The sequence below is a fragment of the Onychostruthus taczanowskii genome, unplaced genomic scaffold (assembly GCF_017590055.1).
Source record: "Onychostruthus taczanowskii isolate IOZ18803 unplaced genomic scaffold, ASM1759005v1 scaffold1, whole genome shotgun sequence".
Classification (NCBI taxonomy): Eukaryota; Metazoa; Chordata; class Aves; order Passeriformes; family Passeridae; genus Onychostruthus; species Onychostruthus taczanowskii.
The window spans coordinates 9,564,997-9,577,455 of NW_024496525.1; positions in this window are offsets into that span (position 1 = coordinate 9,564,997).

Below are 12,459 nucleotides of genomic sequence, written 5' to 3' on the forward strand. Positions count from 1 at the left end.
TCTTGATAGAAGTGAGGAGGGGAGGATGAGAATTCTAGACAAAACACAGGGCTAGCTATTTAACATGGTTCAGTTTTAAGCAACCGTGAAGAATTTCCATCTTTAAAACTTTTCACACAAATTTTGTTAATACCTACGAATTGAAGTGTGCACTCAGCTCTAAGTTTGATTTTGAACTTGGTTGGAAAAAAATAAAGTGCTTTCATTCTAAATAACTGTAGCTGCAGTATTGTTTCTATTCTTGTTTTTTGCATTGAGTACTAAGCTGGACTCAGATGCTAACCTGCCATAAGGGAGGCAGGAGGTGTAGCACTGTCCCTTAAAGGGATAAAATGGAAATATCCACCTAGTCTTCAACTATTGCAAACCTCAAATGTTTTTGTTTCTGACAGGAGTTTTGTAGTATGTATGTCTCTTTATGTAGATTGTGGCTGCTGATCATTGCTGTAACATGAGATCTGCTATTTTCAGCTTGAATGTGTTCCATAGTGGTTGCGATTCATTGGGATCACTGCTTCAATTCAGGCAGTCATTACTTTGAATGCTGTAGCGTAGATGGGCAACTGAATGTTGGGGTCTCAGACATCTGTTCTTTGCTGTAACAAAACACAAGGACACCACATTTAATTTTCCCACCTTTTTATTCTCCCCTTATTCTTTCATTTAAGTGCTTAGAACCATTTTGAATCCTCTTTGGAAAGTGATAGATGCCAAAGTGTGATAAAATGCTTTTACAAACATGCTTCTGACTTCTTTTAATACCGTTCTGTGAATGACAGTTTCCTGTATTTGGGAAGGAGGCTGTTTTCTGTATGTATAGGCTTGAAATAAACAGAACTAGTGGACTTTACTGATACTGTAATTGTATTCTTGATACTTTCTTTTTTACATAAGCACCATGTATATTGTGAAACAATGAACCCAAATCTAAATATCAAGATAAAGTTCCATTCCAAAACTGCCTGCTCTTACAGGTGTAAGTGTTGAAATATATATGCACCGTAGTATCATACTTTAAAGTTACCTGTAGACAGGTTATAATAGCTCTTGTAATTTATGATGTCTCTCTGTCAAATCGAATCTGTTGAACTTCACTTTCAAAAAGCCCAAATTATGTTTGGATCTTGCAGTTGCCACTTCTACTCATTTCAGATATTCTATGGATTTAAAGATTTAGTGCAGTAAGTATTCCACCTTCAGAAAAATAGCTGATCTTTTTGTCTTCTGTGATAACAGGCTTTGATTACATCTCTTCTGCATGAGACAAAGTTCTTTTCTGCAAGAGTTAAATAATTTTTAGGAGGGGTTTGGAGGAGGGTTGCCACATACAAGAAATCTATGGCATGTTTGGTTCTAAATGGGGGAATTGCACAAATACAGGCAGCTGTTAGGACAGTGCACATTTTATTACTATTGAGTTGTCTTTTCTTATGTGTATCAGCTGTCCTGTTATCTACTTAGTCTAGATAAAAATGGAATGATGGATTATTGGGGAGTTGAAGTCTTAATAGTCTTGGCTCTAAGAAGCTAAAAGTGCTCATTCCATTCTGATGAAATTGCTACAATGAATGCAGAAAGGAGCTATTTGTTGTGTGTTTGGTTTGGAGAGCAGGAATCTCTTAATTCTTTGTGTCTGCTAATAGTACTTTGTCTTGAAGCTTAAAGGCATAAGCATTTATGTATGTTTGCTTAAAATCTTAGTTACTAAAATAACAAGTTTGAATGAACAGGAAGAAAAAAACAACCTTGCTGCATTCGTTAATTTCTGCATGTAACACCTGGATGTTCTGGATGGAACACCTTATGTTCCAGCTACAGGAAACAGTAAATACACAAAAATGCAGTTAACCATCGTGGTACAAGTAGTGATAAAACTTGATTTTCAACATTGTAAGGTTTAGGCTATTACTAGTGAAGCAGTAAACGAAGCAGGACTAAAGAAATAGGTGGCAAGTTTTGTTCTGAGCCTTGTGTTTTGGGAAGTCTGAAAAGCTTGACTTCCTAATCAGCCAAAATGAGTGGTGATCGATGGGAGTGTTAATTCTGGAATAATTCTGTGCCAGCAGCCAGCATTAGCATAAGAATAAGCAGAGTAGCTGGCTGTAAAGTGAACCCTGCTCACCAGATGAACTGTCTCTTCACATCAATTTTCTTAGAGCCTTTTGCCTTTTTTCTTTCTTTTTTTTTTTTTTTTTTTTAAGATATTACAGTTCAGGTGTTTTTGGATAAAGAGAGCAGGCAGGAAGTTTTTGAAATCTGTTAGTTGGATGATGGGGTAGTACTGCAAGAGGTACCTCTAAAAATACTATCCTGTGAGTGGTGGCATCAGTAATCGTCAGAACTGGCCAATGTGTGCTGTCCTCAGTGTCAGTGTAGTGAATTGCATAAAACTGGGGAAGGATGAGTGTTTAAGATTCAGTACAAATATTCCCATTACCTCAAAAGGGTGCCTGTGATTGCTGGGAGATTGGGGCATGATGATAACTGAGTCTTTCCAGTCCTGTGTGCCTAATGCACAGCAGTGAGGCACTTCACAAAGGAGGGCTGGAGACCTGATGCTCACAGAGCAGTCATCTTTCCTCACAGTTGCTGCTTTTCCACCCCTCTGACATGTTGGGGCACATCTCCTTGGCTGAATTTCCAGCTTCACATCCTTGTCACTTATCCAAGTGAGAATAAAATGCCTTCATATTTGGCACACCTAGTTTCCCAAGTGATGTCTTGTCCCTCAGGTCTTCCAGGTTCTCACTACAAAACAACTTAATGCCATTGAACTGTGAAAACTCAGAGGGTTGGGCTTGAGCCTACACACAGCAACTGTGGAGGCCACTGTGATATTGAAAATGAAGCTGTTGTATTAAAAGGGTTTGTGTATAAGTGTTTTTTAAACATGAATGCCCTACCAATATTCTACTGGCTGTTAATTAAAAATGCCTACAGTTGTGAACCTTTGCAAATGGCAGGTTGGTGACTGGTTAGGGAGAAATCCTGCTGCTTAGGGGTGAGTGGTTAGCTGGTTTGGGTTGGGGATTTTTTTCTATTCACCCATCTTGCCACCCACTCTGAGTGCAGTTTTTTTAAATGTCCTGGTGCCAATTTGAATTTTCATTTTTACAAGCTTATGTCTTTCATGGTTTTCTGACCACACAAAATAGTCAGGATGTTGGGTAGAGTGGGGATGTGTTATGTTCACAAAATGCTGTATAAGCATGTTTGCATTCATTTCTGTGCAGAAGTATAATTTTTCCCTTTCCTCTGCACTCCAATACATTTATGTTTCTAGTGGTGGCATGTCCCTTAAACATCTCTAAAGGGGTTCTTTCCAGCTCTCAGTTCTTGATTCAAAAAGCAGATTAATTGCTTTCCAGATGAACAGAGAAGGGTGCTACTAAAGCTAAAAACCAGAAAGGGTGGGTGGACAGACCCAACAAAAACCACCAAACCACAAACAGCAATTCAAAACTCAACCCAAACCAAAAAATTAGAATTCACTTGTCTCTAGCATAAAGTAGTGCTGCAGCCAAATGACAACAAATGCTGCCCTCCATTTTCCATTAAAAAGAGCACGTAATAATGCTTTTCTGAGCAAGGAGTCTCTGACATTACAAATTGTTTGGGATTTTTAGGGGTAGTGCACTGTGATTTAGTTTACTTTCTAAGTGAATATTTGGTTTGTGACCTCAGCCACCTTACTCTGAAGGACTGTAAATTAGAGGAGAACGCCCTTGTAGCTTTTCTTCACAACTGGCAGCTTGCTAACTTCAGCTTTTACCTTGGGGACTAGTGAGCTGTATTTCAGCATTTCTGTTTGTGAGATTTGGCATACACACTTCTGATGCTGCTTTCTTACTTGATAGTTTGCTCTGAGCTCTGGAAAATGAGCATTTAGCCTCTGGTTGATTCCTTTAAGTTTAGTTTGGTTGAAACAGTTCTGATGTCAAGGATTCTGCTTATGTGAAAGGAACTGTAAGACCTCTCTTCCTTTGTAAACTCACCAAATCTGAATCTTGATTGTAATAGGCTTCTGTATTGAGAAATCATTAATTTATAGACCTTAGTATCCTCATTAATACTTTTTTCTGACAAAATTGATTTATCTGTGGTTCCTTTGTGGTATTTACTCACATATAAGATACTTACTAAGATATTTTTCCTACTTTATAGAGCAGTTTCTACCCATTCGCCCTAAGGTATGTCTCCAAGATATTGCTGTCCATGTGTTTCTGGTTTAGCATAATTGTCTCATTTTCCAGGCATTTATATGAGGTTGTCTTTTGGCTAGGAAATGCATCCAGAACTTGAACTGATTTTAATAGTCCAAAATAATATCTTCACTGTGTTTAGGAGCAGTACAGTTTTTGATGAAAATATCATTTGTGCTGGCTTTGCAGCAACATCATTGAATTTTATGGTCTCAACACTGAGAGACTCAAGTGAGAGGAAGAACTAATTTCAGTCAGATGGCTCCAGTAAGCCCTACCTTTTGTTCCCACATCTGGTAGTGAAATAAAAGGAAGATAAGCAGCAGTTACTGATTTAAGGATGGGTTGAATCCAGCCTCAGTCACAGCTACTCTCTCATGTGTGTGACTGCTTCTCCTCATGGCAGTGCCAGCAGTCAGCTCTGCAGAGCTCTGTGTGGGGCAGCTGCAACACTGCTCTGTGATCTGCTTTGTGAGCTTCAGACACAGCATCACCTCTGCTAAGAGACCCTTTTGGTGAACCCTTTGTAGGATTCTTTCCTAGCTGAACTACTTTTAGAAGATGTTCCAAGCTCTCACCTAAAGTTGTGTCGATAATTCAATTATAAAAGAACCTGGTTTTCTTTCCTGTATGTGCCTGTTCTAGGTTAAGATGTGACTGTGTGCTTTGCATGCAAGGAGAATCTTCTAATTTTAAATGCACAAGCTCAGAGTTTCTAATCTCCCTATGTTTTGTCTGCCACAGAGACTGGGCTGTGTAAAAGCCTGCAGTGGGACTTGCTGGTGGTTCACCTGAGCTCAAGCTCTCTGTGGCCTTGCTAAAGAATGCTCCTCTTCCAGGTAGCCACACTGCAGCCTTTAAGAGGTCCGGTTGCTTTTTCACTGAGCATCACACCATCTCATGCACAAAGGAAAATCACATAAAATAACATTATCACTTTCGGAGATGAGCAGAGTGGTGGGTTTGATTTAGATTGTTTGGTTTTTTTTCTAGACAAGTATTACCTGGGATCTCAGTGCAACGTATATTTTTGTGAAGAGTTCATGCACTGTTTCTTCCCTTCTCTCTCCCACCCACCTGTCCCCACAACTTCTGCATGAAAACAAAGCAGTCCTGGCAATTACTTGAATTTGTTTCCTCCTCCTAATATTTGGACATGTCAGTATCTAAAAACATACCTCTGCACTTGCAAGAAGTAATTCTAAACTAGACAGCAGAGTCTCTGTCAGCTGAAATGAACACCAGTTGTAAGATGCTTTGCTGAATTCTTCAGGCTTGCAGGAGACCGGAAAAGTTGTAAATTAAATCCTGCAACAGTCTTTCAGTAGATCATAGTTACTTTATTTGCCTAAAATAAGAATCTAAAAGCAAAGCACAAAGTTAATTTCGGGACTTTTGCTATCTGTGGCAAAGCTACAACTTCCAGTGAGCCCTGGATTTTACCAGCCATAATACAGAGCTTCCCAGAGCAGCTCTGTCAAATATATTTACAGTACATTTACAAATAATGAAAACAAGTCAAATATATTTACAGTACATTTACAAATAATGAAAACAAGTAGCTAGAGGAAAGAAAAGTCATTGCAAGGTCACTTATGCTGTTATTTTCTTCCAAAAATGTATGAGAAATAGAAAAAATGAGCCATTTTTATTTAGCTCAAAAAATGGAGAAAGGAGACATAGGCTTCCAAACCCATGAATCATGGCAAGTACAAAACTTCATGCTGCAATTGGAAAGACTTTTTATGATAATGCTAGTATTATAAATCTAAAAATTATTTCATTTAACCCCACAGGGCTTATTTGAGAATTGGCAAATCCTGCATCAGGCTAAGTTATTAAAGTTTAAAAAATAGGTATTAATATAACACAGATGGAACCACTGTACTCACATAGGACTCTTACTTACCTCTAGTCTGAGGCTGACATAGATACATTTGAGTCAAACAGGAACTACTACTTATTACAAAGCTGTTAATCATGTAGCCTTAATGAAGCTGTTTAGCACACTGAATAGCAATGTGACAACGCATAGAAAATTAGCTTGTTTGCCATTGATTAATGGTAGATAATGTGTGCAGTTCCCCACAGTGGGACATTTGAGCAGTTTTCCATCATGTACAAACTCAGGTTCATTAAGGCATGCCTTTACTTGCACAGTCTGATTCAGCATAAAAACCCACACAAACAGGAATGCACTTTAAAGATAAAAACAAGATTCATATTTAGCTTACTGAAAGTGTAATGGAGGTGTAATGAACCTCCAAATTATTTCATTCAGATAAACAAGACAAAGATTAAAGGACAGAAGAACAAAAGTTACTTATTTCAACAATAGCTTGAAAAGAGTTACAGGAGAATTACAGATCAATACATTGAAAAAGGACAGTAGGAAAAAGTTACCAACAGTTATTCTTCTAAGTGTTGAATTTCAAAGAAATAGCAACTTGGTAAACTTGTTTAGGTATCAGCTGTGTGCATGTAGGGTTATGCATCTCAAATGCCAGCTTTGTACAGAAAAGGTGTGTACAAATGAATTTAAAACCAAGGAGAGTTACAGTTCTCAGCTTCTCAAAAATGGACAGATTTTGTTTAAAATAAAAAGGTTTCAACAGGTACTGCTGAAGATTGACTTCAATTCAGAGCCACTGTCATTTTCTCTGTAGATAAGAAAAGGAGTGTAAGAACCAGCTTTGTTCCTTTTGCTTTGTCAAATATTGTGAGCTCACAGGTTTTACTACTTTTCATATTTAGTTTGAGTCTAGATTAGCCAATAGTACACACTGTAATAGCTTTTGTTAACATTTTTAATACACCAAAGAAAATGTTTATCATCAGAAATTGCTACTCCAATTCCACTTGCAGTGTTATACTTTTAAATTCCACTAAAAATTGTGTAAAATAAAGCCTCCTTACCCCCCCCCCAAAAAAAAATAAACAGTAAATGAAAATGAACAGTAAATTAAATTGTGCAAATCAATGTTTAGTGGGATTTTTCATTCACGTCCTTGAAAACCAGCATCAGCTTTCTGATAGGCCAGAAATAGTTCAACTTCCAGCCAGGAAGAGGATCTCTGCTGCTTTTGGCCTTTTCTTTCTTCAGCTCCTCCTAGCACAGAAGTAACAGTAGCATAATTTAGGTAACTGCTTAATGCTGTCTGAATTACTGCAGCCCTTCACATGTCAGATGCAGGATTTCCCAGACTCTCTGCAGGGCAGACAACTTCTAGACCTGCTGTGTGAGTGTCTCTGTGAGAGAAGCTTCCTGAACAAGCTTCTCTCTGGTAGAACATCCTATGAAAGTGCTTGCAGCTTCTTTGTGTTGCTGTGACCTGTCAGATATGAGCCAATTCTACACAGCACCTAAGCTGCTTGAGCCTGAAATACAAAGAGAAGAATGTCATTTTGTGGTGGTCTGTTACTAACAGTGCAGTAAAGCAAAAGCATGCTTTGGTATGTCATTCTCTGGAGGGTGTGATGATAATGTATTATGTGGAGGCCACCTTGTGGCATTGTGGAAGTAAAACCCAAATGTAAAGAAACAACGGCATTTGGCCTGCATACCAAGAAATAAAGATTCTAAACTGCTTATATTTTTAGAACCCAAACATCAGACTGATGTGTCATTCTAGCCTCATGTGAATGATTACAGGTGCTGTTCATACAAGTAACAACACAGGAATCTGAGGACGTGTGTAGCACCATTCTGTGGGTCATAGCTTCTTACCTAGTCAGCTTAATGAATGCTGCAGTTATTAATGCTTCTGCTTGCGTGGTTAATGCACAATTGCTGCTTGACAGAAGTGTAGGGACAAATTTTTACTGAGAACAGGAGGAGACAACAGTGCAATCAAAGCACTGTAAAACTGACTTCCAGGTTACCATCATGTGGCATATTTGTTCTGCTTGTGTGAGGGAGTCTGGAAATTTTTACAGCAGGAAAATTATGCTTCTTTTTCCTGCACTTAAACTATTATTTAAATTTCCTCCACCAAAGAATGAATTTGAATTTAGTAAAGGTGAGTTCGGTTGCCCATCATCTTGCAATTTCAATATCAGAGTTTGCTATCTCCTAGGATAAGTGTGCCAAAATAGAGTATCCTGTTCATGGTTTTGGACATACATTATAAGAAGATGAAAACAGTTCATTCCTGAAAAAAAAAAAATTCCTGAAGAAGTTTGTCCAGTCAGCTTGAGGTGAAAGCAGCCAAGGGAGTCCCTACTCTAACATTTTCCTGAATATTATCTCTGTGAGACAGGAAAGTCCTCAGTCTTACATGCTGACTCCATACTGTGGAAGTGGACATGTTGGAGATGCAGGAATTATTCTGACAACTGCAGAGTTTGCAGGGGATTAAGAGATTTTCTTCCCCAACATAGAATCATTTAGATTGCCAAAGACATCTTAGGTCATCGAGTCCAACCAGTAACCTGACACTGCCAAGTCCACCACTAAACCACATCCCTAAGCATCGCATCTCCCTGTCATTTAAATACTTCCAGGAATGGGTCCTTCACCACTTCCCTGAGCAGCCTGTTCCCGTGCTTGACAATGCTTTTGATTAATAAGTTTTTCCTAGTGCCCTAATGCCGCTCCCCTGGTGAATTTGAGGCCATTTCCTCCTGCCACTGGTTACTTGGTTGAAAAGGCTCATCACCATATTGCTGCAACTTCTTTTCAGGTAGTTTTAGAGAACAATAAGGTCTCCCCTGAGCCTCCTTTTCTCCAGGCTACAAAACCCAGCTTCCTCAGCTGCTTCTTATGAGAGTTGTGCTTCAGACCTTTCATCAGCTTCATTGCTGTTCTTTGAATGGGCAATCTGTTGGAAGCAGACTGGGATCCTGGAGCAACTGAATATGGCCTGTGCACTTTCTTTCCCAAGGCAGAGACCCTCTCAGGGCATTTTACAAAGGAACAAGAAGACTGTTGCTGAACTCGGGCTGTAATCCCGATTTTTCTGTCCGTGTTACCATTTCTAGTGTAGCACAGTAAATTGCCAGTAGATGGCACACCACAGTAATTTTTTTTTTTTTTTTAATGGTGCTGAAAGAACTATGCAGCACAATTTCTGTTAATTTTGTGCTTAATCATAGTAAAGCTCCTTGGGTAGGAGAGAGCTCAGTACATGAGTTACCTGGCTGTGGCCTTTCACAGTACCTTTATGCTGAACTTTTCCATCTATCTTCAGTTTGTGCATTTTCATAACTCTGCTCACTTGGCTGGGAATTTTGATTTCTCCTCACCTCTAATTAGTTTACCAGAAACCAAATAGGATGTAGCTATGAGTATCCCAATGCACATGTAGCTCTTATTTATTCTTTGTGTCAGCAAGGATTACATCTTTGCCTCCACCGAACATTTGTGAACCAGCATGACTCATCTGGTGTGTTGAGTGTTGTTATCTGTGTACCTATATCCGGGGACTGACTCAAAGATTAGGGTAAGATTAGAAGCAGATGGCTGAAGGTGCTCCCTGCCTGTCTGGTCAAAGTCACCACCTCTGCATATTCAGCCTGAGTCACGCACAAAAGAGATTTTGGACTGCTGCTCTTTGTGGTCCAGTATTTGGTGTATTACAGTAACCCAGTGTCAATGACAAATCATTGTCATTTTCCAAAGCAAATATTTAAATACTAGCCAAGGTACTACTATTAGCTTTATGGAAAGAGAAGCTTTCAGAGCAATTGCACTGAAATGTTCCAAGGTGAATTAAATGCTTTACTAATGGTGATCTGTAACCAAAGACACATAGCAAGTTTTGCTAGCATTCTAACTGTGAAGAAGATTAATCAAAAATAACTTCTGCTACATTTTTTTGCAAACCCGTTTTATCCTTGGGAGATTTAAAAAACTCTCTTATTCCTTACCAGTGTCCAACAGTACTCCAAACCACTTCTTTGTATACAGCTGTGATGATCTTGGATTCGGACGGATTTAATAAGTTTCCTCTGCTTTTTCAGTTTGTATGTGAAACCCCAAGGTGACAAGAACGTGGAGACAGATTTCAGTGTTACCAGTGTGATGGCATTGCATTAATCTGGGCCTTCTCTTTGTTCAACCCATTAGGGACTGTCAGCTCTCATCCATCTGGCTGACAGCTCTGTACCATCAGTGACAGCTGGTTGAAGCAGCTCAGACAAAACCAAAAATTTGCTTGTGACCAGGGTGGAACTTTTAGGAAACTCACAATTTTCTATGTTGTTGCAACACAAGGAGTGAATCCATCAATGAAGAGACAACTACAAAACATGGAGGTCATTCTTGACTGCATTTTCGCATTCACTGTATGTATGTATCAACCTAACACTGAAAAGTGGGCATGCCAGTGCAGCTGTTGGGTAAGGCAAGATGTTGTTTAATTAACTTCTCAGTTTGTTAACAGGATGATATATATAGAGAGAAGCTTCTTGGATTAGATTATGAAAGAACAAATAGGGGAGTCTTTTTCTTTGGGCTCTCCAAGGATTTAAACCAAGAAACTTGTAGGTTATAAAAACAACTTATTAGGATTATGAAATCCTTAAAACTGGAGGGCGTGGTCATTCATACTGTGGCCTGACAGTATCCTAATACAGTCCCTTGAGGATATTTTCTTAAAAGGTGCATTTTTACACTAACTGCATGATATGTCACTGTGATGACTGTGGTGTTGTACTGAAAGAGTGTTGTCAGTAGCTTTAACATAAATGCTTCTGCTTACTAGTTCTATTGGCAAGTACTTCTAACACTATTCAGTTCTGGCATTCTTGGGTTTCCACCTGGAAACTCCTGCTGGAGTTTAGGTGTTTGTGAGCCTATGTGACAGAAGAACATCACAGACCATACATTTTCCTGATTTTCTCCAAAGTAGAGACAGCTCAAAGGTATAATAGACAAATAATTCACAACATCCCAGTGACATAGGATGACATGTGCTTTTTAAATCATGCTTGTATAATGCAGTATTTTTATTATCAGCTGATGACCAGGTTCATCTTGTTTAATGGCAGTGTTTTCCACAGGTTTGGTAATTAACTCTGACATAAAGCAGAGGGGTAGAAGGAAGCAGGTGTAGCCACAATGTGCCGATGAATCCATATGATATGACAGGACGTGCTCTGTAAAGCGAAATTAGGGGCAGGGAGGTATTACAGCCCTCCTGGGCTCTCCCACAAGTCTGTGTCTGCCTACTGAGTAACACATTTTCATTCTATTGTAACTAATCAAACTAACTGCAGTGCTACCAATCATTTAAAAGATGACGCTTTAGGCCAATTTTAATATTTTTAAGATTTTTTTTGTTACTTCTTCCCCCGTAGAAAATGTTTATTAGTCTTTTCATACTAAGATTTCAAACCACAAGGCCTTAAATATATCCATTACCAAGGAAGCTACACGTACTTCTTACACATCCATTTTCTTCAGGTTCACATTTCTGTCATTCCACACTGTCAGTGCCAAGTTATCCATTGTTTTTACCCACACCCGGGAGGTGAGGGAAGCACAACCGAGCCCTCTCAGCCCCGCCCGTGCCGGGAGCGGAGGGAGAAGGCGCATGCGCCCGGCCCGGCAGGAGCCGGCGTCTCCCGGGGCCGCGGGGCCCGCTGGCAGGCCCGGCCCTGAGATGGCGGGCGCGGGTCCTGCAGGGCTCGCCGTGTCCCGGTCACCGGGACCGTGGAGTCGCAGAACCCCGAGCTGAGCTGCCGGCCGTGCTGTCAACACCTGGCACCTGCCTTGTAATGGGCTGGGCACGGGCAGCCGTGCAGTGCCGTAGGGTTTGGCCTCAACCTCCGGCAGACGTATCCGAGCTGATGACTCAGGTTGCTGGCCAAAAACTCAGGAACGGAGTTTTAATTCAAACAAACAAACGAAAAAAAAACAACAGCCAAAACAGAACCCCAAACGCGTTTGCGCTGTCTGGAGGACCGTGTTCCTTCTCAGCTTCTGTTGTAAATTCTGTCACTTCTTATTTAAGAAAGTCACCTTGGCTAAGAATTTACCCGATGTGGAGATATGTTTGGTCATGGTAAAAGTTAGAGTTGTAGTTAAGAGTACTTTTAACTATAAACTGTAAAAGAAAAACTTTAACTGTACTAGTGAAAGCTAATTTAAGGGACGTGGCTTCATTCTTTCACACATCATGCAAATGGAAGCTGTAAAGAATCATTATTTTATTAGACTCGGGTGGTAGTGGATATATTCAGATAAGCAAAAGATCTAGCGAATATAAGACAGAAAATAGCATCAGAATTGAGAACTGAACTAATATAATTTCAA